Here is a 12,829-nt window from a genome sequence, read left to right as displayed (position 1 = left end):
TAAATTTTGTAAGTTTCAGAATGAAAGTGGATACTCAGTTCTTTTGAGTCTAAAAAGCATGAGAAAATTAGTTCACAAAGCCTAATAAAAAGCTCAGGATACTATTTAAAGATTTATTGTCAAAATTGTACTTTTATTTGCATGTTTAATAAATATGTATCTTTTTTCCCCCACATACTGGTTTATCCATCTTTTCAGGTCATTATTTCAGAGATGAGAGAAAATACTATCTTTGAAAAGATGTGAACTTTTCAAATTCAAAGAATTTGAAATTCAAAGAATAAATTCAAAGAGTAAATCAGAACTAAAATACACCTGAGCCTTACATGTGGTAATTAAAATATACCACAGCCTTGCTGTGAAGGAAACTTTAGTCCATGAGATCGAAGTATGTTCTAAATTACCCAAGTTCTGTTTATTTTTTTACCACATGGAACAAGACTATATGTGACACAGTGTAATAAAACAGATCTGCTTTCCCACGACACCCACTCAAAAATAAAATCTTGCATGCCGCAGCGTCTCTCAACTCTGAAAGCACGTTCATATGCATTTTTTCTTGGGCCCTCACAAGTATCTCTTGAAGCTGAGAGAGATGGTAATGCTTTCTCTGTCTGGTCAATGAAGAAACTGAGTTTTTAAGGAAATCTGGAGCTAGAAGCCATGTTTTCTGATTCAGCGACCTGGCTGTTTTACCACACTGCTTCTGTGGCAAATATCAGGGCCCGGTTCCTCAATATTTCTGTTGTAAAGGTCAAACTCTTTAGTTTTATTCACAACATAAACTGGGTTAACATTTGTATAAGGTCTGCGATAGGAAAATGAGCTACTTTTATACCTCTTCTTCTATATGTTCATGTTTAAGGTTGACCTACTGTTAGTCAAGGTAGAAATTTTATAAGGATATACTTATGTATAGCAAAGTTGGCACAGACATAAACTAATATAAATTACATTTTCTTTCTTCACAGAACTTTGTGTAAAGTCTCATAAGTACTACCAACAGACTACGTTTAAACCATCATTGAAAATAAAATGATGGGCTTAAAAAAACTGAAAAACATTCCCAGATGTCAGAAAAAAACTTGTCTTACACAAACAGATTAAACAATTTACATGCAAAACTAGATTACAACAAAATCTACAAGAATATCTTGATTTCAACAATGCTGAAATACGTTAACAATTTAACATATCTTCCGTGGTATGTCTACTGAGAATTCTCTCTCTACCAAGAACTTGTATACTGATATGTGAAACAAAAAAAATTATATAAATAATTATTTACTCTTATTTCTCTAAATCCTTAATTATTTGACATCAATGCAAAGTATTACTATGAAACATCTCCAGGGTTTTATTGTGAACATCAAATATTAACATGAGAGTGTAATTTCAGAAAGGATAACTTTCTAATAGATTTTATATCATAACAGTATTGCAGACATAAAATCACACCATGAATTTAGTAAGTCACTTAGGAGAGTGTAGTTGTGCAAAGCATGTTTAACATGTCATTTTTAATTCTAGCATATAATACAAATTAAAAAAAAACCCCACTGGGGTCCATGGCTACAATGATGGGCAACTACATCGAATGTACATCACCGAGGCACTTGAGTCAGAACTTTGCTTCTGCACCCCTTTCCAAACTTGAGGCCTCTCTTCTATCACTCAGTATCAAAGTGGCTGCCTAGATCTTCTTTATTCATTTATTTGACAATACTGTTACGCAGTGTAGGGCTAGTGGCTGTTCTATGTATTGAGGAATCAGCAGTCAGTAAGACAAACTTCCTGCTCTCATCAAATTTATATCTAGTGGGCAAGACAGACAATAAACAAATCAGTCAATATAGCAGCTATATACGTGTATGTCTATATATTAACACACATATGTCCGCAAATAAACATCAGGGAGAGGTGGGTGCTATAAAATAACAGGATAGAAGATGATGGTGAAGGGAGTGTTTTTAACAAGGTGGCCAAGAAGGGACTCGCTCAGGGAGTGACATGTGAAGACCATGAAAACCTTTGTGGAAGATGTTCCTGGCAGTGAGAACTCTGAGTGCAAAGGTTCCTGAGGTCGGACTGGGTTGGCTGGCATCAGGAAGATCACAGTAAATGAGGGGCGATCTGGTCAAAGATCAGAACACAGGTAACCAGGCCTGACTGAGCAGGGCTGTGGGAAGGAGCATGGATCATCCTTGAAGGGCAATGAAAGATCACCTCGGGGTTTGAGGATGAGAATTACAAGTTCTGAAATTACAAGTTTTGAAAAAGAAAAAAAAAATCCCACTGTGACTGGAGAGGAGATTGCAGAAAGGGAAAAAAAAATAGAAAAAAAATTAACAAGGAGGTTTTCATGCACTAGTCTTTAGTACTTGCGTATTTGGACCCAATGCAGGTGGCATGTGCTACCCAACAAATTACTTGCAAAACCTAATTTAAGGTTATTCTCTGAAAGTGAAATTACGAAGAATCAAACTGCAAAGGATGGGGCAGATATTTGTAGCTATTACTCAAAAGAATGATAGTGAAGATGAAATTGAAGACTTTTAGAAAGATCCCCAAACCTAATTTTAAGAGAACTAAAGAGCAACGTCAAGAAAGTATGATTAGATGACAACCATAACTAAAAGATCCAACATTTTATTTTTAAAATGAGCTTACAAAGTGAGAGTGGTACATGTTGAACCATCAGACACTGGTATGTGGGTGCACGTATGTGTGTGTGTTTTGTTTTTTATTCGAATTAGTTGCTAACGCTGAAATATTGGAAAATTTCACATTAAAATTCAAATTTCTGTCTTCACTTAAAAAAAAAAATTAGAAGCTTCGCTAATTTATATTCAAGCAAGGAAACATGAGTAGCAACTGCATCAATCATTATAAAATTCTAACAGAAACTTCTGTATAATAAATGGATAAAGTTTGGGGGGTAACATAAGACTGTTTTTATGTTGCTTAAAAAGAGGAAAAGAAACAAAGCATTTATCATGCTGCCAAGTTATATTCAACAAGCATTCATCAAGAAACTATTATAAACCAGCACCTGTTATTAGGAGTTTGCAGTCTGGGGAAATAACTCCAACAGCACTGGGGACTCTCTACAGTGGGATCACATCTCTTATTACAAAGTCTGCTTCACAGTTGGTATTCTACCAACTCAGATGCTCATGTTCATGCTCAGGCGCTTCAGTCGTGTCTGACTCTTTGTGACGCTCTGGACTGTAGCCCTCCAGGCTCCTCTGTCCATGGGACTCTCTAGGTAAAGTGCTAATTACAGGACCTGAGATGTTCAAGGCTACTTTGAACCTCTGTATCTTCGTGTCTGGGGGCTTGCCAGGTGGTGCTAGCGGTGAAGTACCCTCCTGCCAACGCAGGAGGCATAAGAGACACTCAGAGGGCTCTTCCTGTTTTGCTCTAAAGGAGTCACGGTTCACCCGTGAGTTGGTTTTTTTTTCTCCCTTGACCTTTGTGCTGCCAAGGGATTGTCTCAATAGAGCTGTGCTGTTTCAGGGGGCAAAGTAAGCAATCCTGAGTTTACGGTTCCTTATGTTTTACGAAAACCAGATTTTTTCAAAGCCAGTATTTCATAACTCTCTTAATTAAGCAGCTGACAATTCCCCTTTCACTGTTTATTCCTGAATACTAGCATACAGCACAGTCAAAACCCCTTTCCCTTCAAGGGTGAGTATCACTGTAAGATTGTCTTGTCACTACTAACTCTGCTGCAGACAGCCTTAGGGCCCGTTGGGGCTGCCAGCGAAAGGGAAGATTTGCTTTTCACCAGTTTGATAGAAATTCCATACCAAATTCAGCAATATACCTGTCCTATGTTTGTTTAGAAGTCCTTTCTATGAATCTTCTTGAAGATTAAGCACTTTTCCATACCATGTCTATTAAAGACTTAAAAGACAAGATTAACAATCTCATCACGTGTTAACAAAGTTCAATCAAGTTGCTGTGATACAACCAGAATTATGGCTGACAGATTATACCAGGACATATAGTAACGTTTACCCATAGAGTATAATCTTAGAAGGCTTATCATTCCTTTGAAAACACTTCCCATGTAACTCAACATACCGATAAAAATTAATTATATACTCCTCCTTGAGGTGCCTTAAAGGACCCCTAATGAACCTCAAAGTTAGCTGGAAGTCAAAAGAAATTTAATTAAAATTTGACATATGGGAAGTTTGTCGAAAGTTTCAAAATACTTGGTCAAATAAGATCATTGGTCACTGTAAGACAATATAGTCTAAAGTTTATGTACACTATGGCACAAGATCTGGTACTCAATTAATACTTAATAAATGAGTGACTAAAGGATAAATAAATGTGAGATTGGTTAATACTGCTATCACCTATGTCTTCACTAGCAATCTTGTAAAATTTGATGTTGCTGTTCTGTCACTAAGTCAGGTCTGACTCTTTGCAACCCCATGGACAGCAGCATGCCAGGCTTCCCTGTCCTTCACTATCTCCCAGAGTTTGCTCAAACTCATATCCTTTGAGTCAGTGATGCCATCCAACCATCTCATCCTCTGTTGCCCCCTTCTCCTCTTGCCCTCAATCTTTCCCAGCATCAGAGTCAGCTCTTTGCATCACGTGGCCCAAGTATTGGAGCTTCAGCTTCAGCACCAGTCCTTTCAATGAATTTTCAGCACTGATTTCCTTTAGGATTGACTGGTTTGATCTCCGAGCTGTCCAAGGGACTCTTATAAAATAATGGAGCCCAAATTTCTCCAAGTTCCTCCTCCCAATGTGGATCTTTGCTTAGTGGTTGAAGATTTTGGAGGAAATCTAAAATGCTCATAAGGTTCAAAGGAACCTCCTCTGAAAATACATATTATCTCTTCTTGCTAGATTAACCTCCTACAAGTTATAGCATTTTAATGCAGTGCTGGCTGCATGGAAACTTCCCAGAAGTTAAAGTTTCTGAAGCAGTTCTTATGCTGGCAACAAAGGAGAAATCCTTGGTAATTGGTACAACATAGACAACTATTTTCTGACAAGGAGGCACATTTCAAACCTGTATGTCAGGAGGACATTACTGAACTGGAATGCTAAAGCCGATGGTGACCTCCTTAGGAAATTGTTCTCAGCCTTAGGAATGACTGCCCTTTTCAAGTAAAAAGACCAACATCTGACATCATTTGCAATCCCAACATCCCATGCTATGAGTCACAACAAGATTGATTCCTAGTCCAATGTTTGCCTTTTTTTCTATTATAAATTTTACAAATGCAGAAAACCTGAAAGAAGAAAACAAAATCACTCACCATTCAAAGAAAGTCAGCATTAAAATCTGGAGTATTTCTCTCCTATCATTTTTCTATGTGTATTTTAGCATAATTATGTTTGTGTATTACATGGAAAGATTTTACATTCTGATTTTTTTCCAATTTAACGTGATAATATAGCATTTCTTCATATTTTCTGAAAATTATCCACATATATTAGCAAAATCAATTTATCTAATTTTAATCTAATCTCAGCCTGATCTATGTAAAACTCCTTTTTTACTCAAAACGTATATCCTACATTCCTACTATATACTGAAAACTTTCCCCTTTCTTTTTAGTAGCTTTAACTACACATTTAGCTTAGAATCCTCAACTCTAAAACATCTTAATTTTTAGTGAAAACCAAGAAGCAAGTGATTATGAATTGTCTGTCATACCAGCATTTTCTGATTGGAAACTTATGCTTTAGTTTTCCTCTCCTAAGAAGGCAAAGGTTAGTACACTCAGATTTGCCCAGTAACCAATGTTCTAATATTTTATCCTATTTGAAATGACCCAGATAGTCAATGAATTCTTGCCATTTAACTTAATTCAGTTTCAGTGTACCAAAATCTGGAGAGGCTATTTTTGACAGACTTAATGCTTGTCTGTATCTAGTTACTGATATTTTCTTGCTGACAAGTTTGCAACAGATATAAGGTCTTACTTGATCTCTAACAAACCTAGGTACAACAGTACTGTTATATTTAGCAAAACAACAAACTCAAGCTAGCTTCAATATGAGATATCAATTCAGTACTCAGCATTTCCCACATCACAAGGATTTGAAATTCATTTTGGCCTATGTTCTAAATATTATCAAGTATTTAATTTGCAAGTGCTTACTTTTGAGTCAGTTAATAGAGCTCATTTGCAAATTAACTCAGAAGTATTATAACCAAAAATGATCCATTTCTTGAATGCACCTCAAGGGACTGCATTCAGGAAACAAATTTGAGTTTCCATAGCATGCACACTAACAAACAAGACAATACAAACACACAAAGAACAAAATCTAATTCCTGCAGGACAAAAACAAAAGGCCGAAGATCAACAACTTCCTCAAATTTTTTCAAAGATTCCTCTTAGTAATAATGAACGAAGTGCAAATGGAAAGACAGGAAATCATGACCACATGTGTCATGGCAATTCATCTGACAAACACAAAACCAGAAATAACAGCTGGAATAAGTCAGATTTACTGAGTTAACTCCATGCTTTCTTCTAGAAATATTTTTATTTTCTCAGTATCAGAATTCTGAAAAAAGTATTTCATCAAGCCACCTTTCTCAAACTGCATATGCAAAAAGAGCCAGTTTTGGAATTTCAGAAGTTTCATCTTAACCCAAGTCCATCTCCCCTCCTCCAGAGTCTAAAGAGTGGCCACACAGTGTAAAGAAATCTTTTTTCTTATACCCTAAGGGAACTATAAGATGAAACAGAGCTCTGATGATCACAGCAGGTGTTATCAAACAACAACAACAACAAAAAAATGCAAGGCAGCGGTAAAGAATCTGCCTGCCAACGCGGGAGACGTGGGTTCGATCTCTGGTCCAGGAAGACCCCACAGGCCACGGGGCAACTAAGCCCGGGCACCCCCAAAAAAAAAATGCAAGGCAAAATGGTCTCCATGATACCTCAGTTGGTTAAGAATCCGCCTGCAATGCAGGAGACCTGGGTTCGATTCCAAAAAGGGACAGGCTACCCACTCCAGTATCCTTGGGCTTCCCTATTGGCTCAGCTGGTAAAGAATCCCACCTGCAATTTGAAGACCTGGGTCCAATCCCTGGGTTGGGAAGATCCCCTGGAGAAGGGAAAGGCTACCCACTCCAGTATTCTGGCCTAGAGAATTCCATGGACTGTACAGTCCATGGGCTCACAAAGAGTCGGATACGACTGAGCAACTTTCACCAAAACAGTCTCTCAGGATCACAGTTCCCTAGAACTAGAAAGGGAGATACCCACACACTGTAAAGGGAAAATGCCAATCGGTGTTCCACCACAGGCAAAACCCAATGCAGTAGGGAAGGATACCTGGTGTCGTCAATGTCAGCTCCATTATTCAGACAGCTCAGCTGGCCAGTGCAAATACTGATTCACACACACACGACAAACAAATAACAAACATGGTCCCAACACAAAAGGACAAACTGGAGGGCTTACTCCAAAACGACACACACACAAACACCAACATACGACCTACAGTCACAGAGACAGAAAATCACAGAAGGTGTAGTCTAAAACTCACTTCCACTCCTAGACAGAGGCCTCCAAGCAGAGAGGCCCAGCTCTCAAAAGAGAATGAACCTAAAGTGGCTCACTTCCTGCAAGGGAAGCAGCCCAAATGGGGATGACAGCATTCCTAGCCCCCACAAGCTTGACTGACACCAAATATGGACCACAACTCTGGCCCTTTCTCTGCTCCAAATAGCCTTGTGCCTTGGGGTGGCCGGCACCTGTCAGGGAGAGTCCTTCCTGGTCCCCTGGAGCAAAATGAACTCTGGCAGCTGCTGGGAACTTGGGAAGGGGCAGCCCCTGGCTGGAATCAACCTGCCATGGACACAGATCTCCTGGCTGGCTCGCCTGCTCGGTTACATTACCATTGTGGATTAAATACTAACATGTAAAAAAGCCTGTTTTCAAAGACAAAGCAAAGCAAAAATGATCCCAAATGAACACTCTGGGATATCTGTGCCAGGTTTTGGAGTGGACTTTTACGGAACACCTTGTTTATGAAAATAAGCTTTGCTTGTATTAAAAATTTTCAAGACGTTAAATATGTAACAGTGTTCCCAGTGGCAGATGGCTTGAACTGATATTGGTAAATAACTGTACATAAAATAAAACTACACTGAATTAAACGTTAGCAAAAATGGCAAAATAAAATACAGGCAATACACTACTGCACAGGTGTATGCCATATTACCAGCTGAAAAAAATCTCGCAATTACAGGCCTCCACTATTTATTTCATTTGTGTGCAATTACATTTTATACATGTTTGTTTAGTAATATCGATCCAAGACATCATTTTGAGAAATATAATTAACTGGCCGGTAGAACAGAATGTGTGTGTGTTTTACTGTTTTTGTATTTCTGTATTTCAAACAAGTTGGTCTTTGTTAGTTGTGTTTAACTGCCATCTAGAGTTAAAATGAATCCATTTCCTTTCCCCTCTAGTACTCTTCAAAATGTTAGGCATATGAGCCAACATGTTTAACCCCTTCTTCATAACAAATATTCTTCAAACAACAAAACTGTAAAAGGATGACTATCCAACTTTTCAAAGCACTAGTAAATTTCTACTGGCTGCAAATATTTTAAGTAAAAAGTGAGGCTCACATTTAATCTAATTAAAACATTATTTCTGAATGTATAAACAAATCAACGAGCAACTAATACACATTTAGACTTGGGGAAATACAATAAAAACTTAAAACTGACTTTCTATTTCTATATACACAGCCTATTTGTATTTTTTTCAGAGTCTGAAAAAAGCACTCATATATAAAGATATTACAGAATTATTCCATTTTTATATCTGAAAAATTTGATTATGAAAATCAGCCAAATTCCAAGTGTATATTTAACTAATTAACATTTTTAATATTCTTATGTTAAAAGTGGCATCCAGGGACTTCCCTGGTGGTCCAGTGGTTAAGACTTCTCGCTTCCAAGGCAGGGGTGTAGATTTGATCCCTGGTCAGGGAACTAAGATCCCAGAGGCTGCATGACACAGCCAAAAAAAATTAAAAATGGCATTTGTATTCAAATTGAGGAGAAGGTTTGCAAGAATAAATTGTCAGTAAATTGCTCAGCTTTCAGCTTAAGAAAAACATGATTGAAAAGCAATACCATCTAACCTGGCACCTAAGCAAGAAAGAAGAACAAACAAAACCCAAAGTTGGTAGAACGAAAGAAATCATGAAGATCAGAGTAGAAATCAATGAAAGAGAAATGAAGGAAAAAATAGAAAAGACCAATAAAACTAAAAGCTGGTTCTTTGAAAAGATAAGAATTGATAAACCTTTAGCTGAACTCAGCAGGAAAAAAAGGGAGAGGGCTCAAATCAATAAAATTAGAAATGAAAAAGAAGTTGCAACTGATGTCACAGAAATACAAAGGATCATAAGAGACCACTTCAAGCAACCACATGCTAATAAAATGGACAACCTGGAAGAAATGAACAGGTTCTTAGAAAGGTACAATCTTCCAAGACTGAACTAGGAAGAAATAGAAGCTGTGAACAGACCAATCACAAGTACTCAAATTGAAACTAGCTTAAAAACTTCCAACCAACAGAAGTGTAGGACCAGAGGGCTTCCCAGAAGAATCCTACCGAACACTTAAGGAAGAGTTAACACCTATCATTCTGAAAGTCTTCTAAAACTCTGCAGAGGAAGGAACACTCCCAAGCTCATTCTGAGGCCAACATCACCCTGATACCAAAACCAGACAAAGATACCACACACAAAACAAGAAAATTACAGGCCAATACCACTGATGAACATAGATGCAAAATCCTCAACAAAACACTAGCAAACCAAATCCAACAATATATTAAAAGGATCATACACCATGATCAAGTGGGATTTATCCCAAGGATGTAAGGATTCTTCAGTATATGCAAATCAATGTGATATGGGTGTTTTCTTTTTTTTAATCTGTACCAAACACATTAAACCACAACAACAACTTTGACAATATTTTTACAAATTATTAGGTCCTGAAACTAAGAAGTTCCCATGCAGTAAAAACGCCAGTTTTCTTCTTTCAAAAGGAAAGTACATTAAGTTTTCAAGTAGATACATATACCAAACAATAATGATGAAAAACCAGATGGAGCAAATAGCCTTGAATGGTCTGGATTAACACAATGGCACTGTATTACAAAAAGGTGGGCTACCTCAACAAGTAGTCAAGCATGCATTTAAGCAAGTTTTCAATTGCTTAATCAATAGTGGACTAATGATAAAGCTGTTACAGAATTTATAAGAGCAAAATGGAGGGGGGTGGAGATGGAGAAAATAACAGGCAGAAAGGCTCTGAAAGAGAAAATTCTTACTTCAAGAAAAACCTGAGTTAAACAGTTAAAGTGAAACTTGTGAATGAATTAAAAGCCACTAGGAAATCAAGGAGACAGGACTGAAGTGAGGTGATAAAAAGGCCTTTATAAGTTATACACAGCTATGAGCGCACTGCTTTAAGGCAGAAGGATCACATGAGCTTTGAATTACTAAAACTTGGGAAGTAACAAGTATGTATTTCTATGTACACAATGTACAAATAATTTGCTATGAATTATCATGTGTGCTGTCAACTTTAAAATTCGAATACTTCCTCAAGTGCATTTTTGAACTAGTGAGGTTTTTTAATTTGACACCCCCAACCCACTCCAGTGTTCTTGACTAAAGAATCCCATGGACAGAGGAGCCTGGCGGGCTACAGTCCGTGGGGTCAAAAGAGTCAGACACCACTGAGCAACTAGCACTGACATACAGAATAAACCCAAATGAAATCTAAAAAGATTGTACAAACCATAACAGGATTTACTGTTAGTAACTTGGAGTCTTTGAAATTGTCAAGGATTCCGCAATTCTTTGAATTATTTCTTACTCTACAGCATGTCCTTCCTTTTTCATCATCAAGCCTTCCTCTTCTCTCCTCATTTTTATTTTCCACTCACCAGTCTCATCTGCAAAAACACTCTTTCTCTTTATTACTGTCAATCCTCTATTTTCATATTCTCTGGTACCAGAAACGAAACCTTTACAATTGGGGGGAAAGAGGGGAAAACACTCTTCTCAATGTTTCCTTTCTATTGGCCCTCATTCCAGGTGTGTTCTCAAGCACACACTCCCGTGCCCACTGAGACCTTCACATGGAACACTTCACAGCCCACTCACCCCGTACACCCAATCTCAAAAACAGACCTCCAAACTCCGTCCACTTGCAAAGTCTCCAAACCCCACCCACTTTTCAAACTCCACCTCAGTCTCCCAAAATGCCATCTAGACTATCCCAAGTCAAACTCATCTCTCCTGCCCTTTCTAGCTCTCTCAATATCTGAATGATATATTTTAATTACATGGTCTCAAGACAATATACATAACTACTTAGAATACCAACATCAAACAAGCTGGTGTCCATTTACTAGCAGTGGGCTCTTAAGTCATTTAAGTCGGTCAAAACTAAGTCTTGGTTTTCTCGGCTATGAACACGGGGATAATAAGAGTTTGGCACTGCTGCTCATGGGGTAGTTACGAGGATTAGAAGAGTAATTCATGCAAAGAGCTTACAACAGAACATGCAGTCAATAGGTATTAGACATTTTTATGCTGTTAATCATCATCCTGTAGCTTCGCATATGCCTTAACAGCCCAGCCAGACTCTAGGCTCTTACAGATGCTTAATAAATACATCTTTATAACTAAATCACATGTGTTAGTCACTCAGCTGTGTGCGACTCTTTCCGACCCTATGGACTGTAAACCTGTCAGGCTCCTCTCTCCATGAAATTCCCCGTGGACATGAAAGGCTAAGGGGATAATTATGGTATACTAATGAAAAAGAACTAATCTAGGGTTAGGAAGCAATAACCACCACAGATTTAAAGAAGGCCTCATTACGGACCAAGTGATACTTACTAGGTTACCATAATTTTTATGGTATGCCATGAATACCTCCAGAGAAGGCAATGGCACCCCACTCCAGTACTCTTGCCTAGAAAATCCCATGGACGGAGGAGCCTGGTAGGCTGCAGTCCATGGGGTCGCTAAGAGCCGGACACGACTGAACGACTTCACTTTCACTTTTCACTTTCTTGCACTGGAGAAGGAAATGGCAACCCACTCCAGTGTTCTTGCCTGGAGAATCCCAGGGACGGGGGAGCCTGGTGGGCTGCCATCTATGGGGTTGTACAGAGTTGGACACAACTGAAGTGACTTAGCAGCAGCAGCAGCATGAATACCTCACTCCAGAAAGTATCTAAACTTACATAGTGAATACAGAAGCTGTATGTTAATAGCTAGCCTGTGAAATGCCAGAGATTCTTCTCCCCAGCCAGGCATCTCACAGGATCAATCATGGATTACATCAGGAGGAGGGGACCTATCATAGCAGATCTTTAGGCAGAGAGTAAATACTGGAAAATAAATTATCTCTAAGTGTCTGTGAGGTAGCCCTACTTATATTCTCTTAAAAATTGCATGAAAATTTCCAAAGCATTCCATAGTTCACTGCCAAGGCAGGAAATAACTGAAAGAAACTGGGTTCAAAGTCAAAGACCTGGATTTGACCCAGTTGTGTCACTATGCAAGTTTACATGAAGAAGAGAGGTGTGAAGTTTGTTTAAGCAACATACCAATGCATTAATGTGCTGTCTCCCAGCTCTCTACTTCATGCAATGCATTACCAATTTAAGAAAAATCCTTGTTAACTTTAATAAAAGATAAACAAGAATGCCTTGTCACCATGCAATAACTTCATTCTATTTCTACAACACAAGACCATTTAGAAGTCTATTTTTTAATCTTTATT

Source organism: Bos taurus, chromosome 22 (genome assembly GCF_002263795.3).
Source record: "Bos taurus isolate L1 Dominette 01449 registration number 42190680 breed Hereford chromosome 22, ARS-UCD2.0, whole genome shotgun sequence".
In the NCBI taxonomy this organism is placed as follows: Eukaryota; Metazoa; Chordata; class Mammalia; order Artiodactyla; family Bovidae; genus Bos; species Bos taurus.
Note: the sequence above shows the minus strand (reverse complement) of the source record.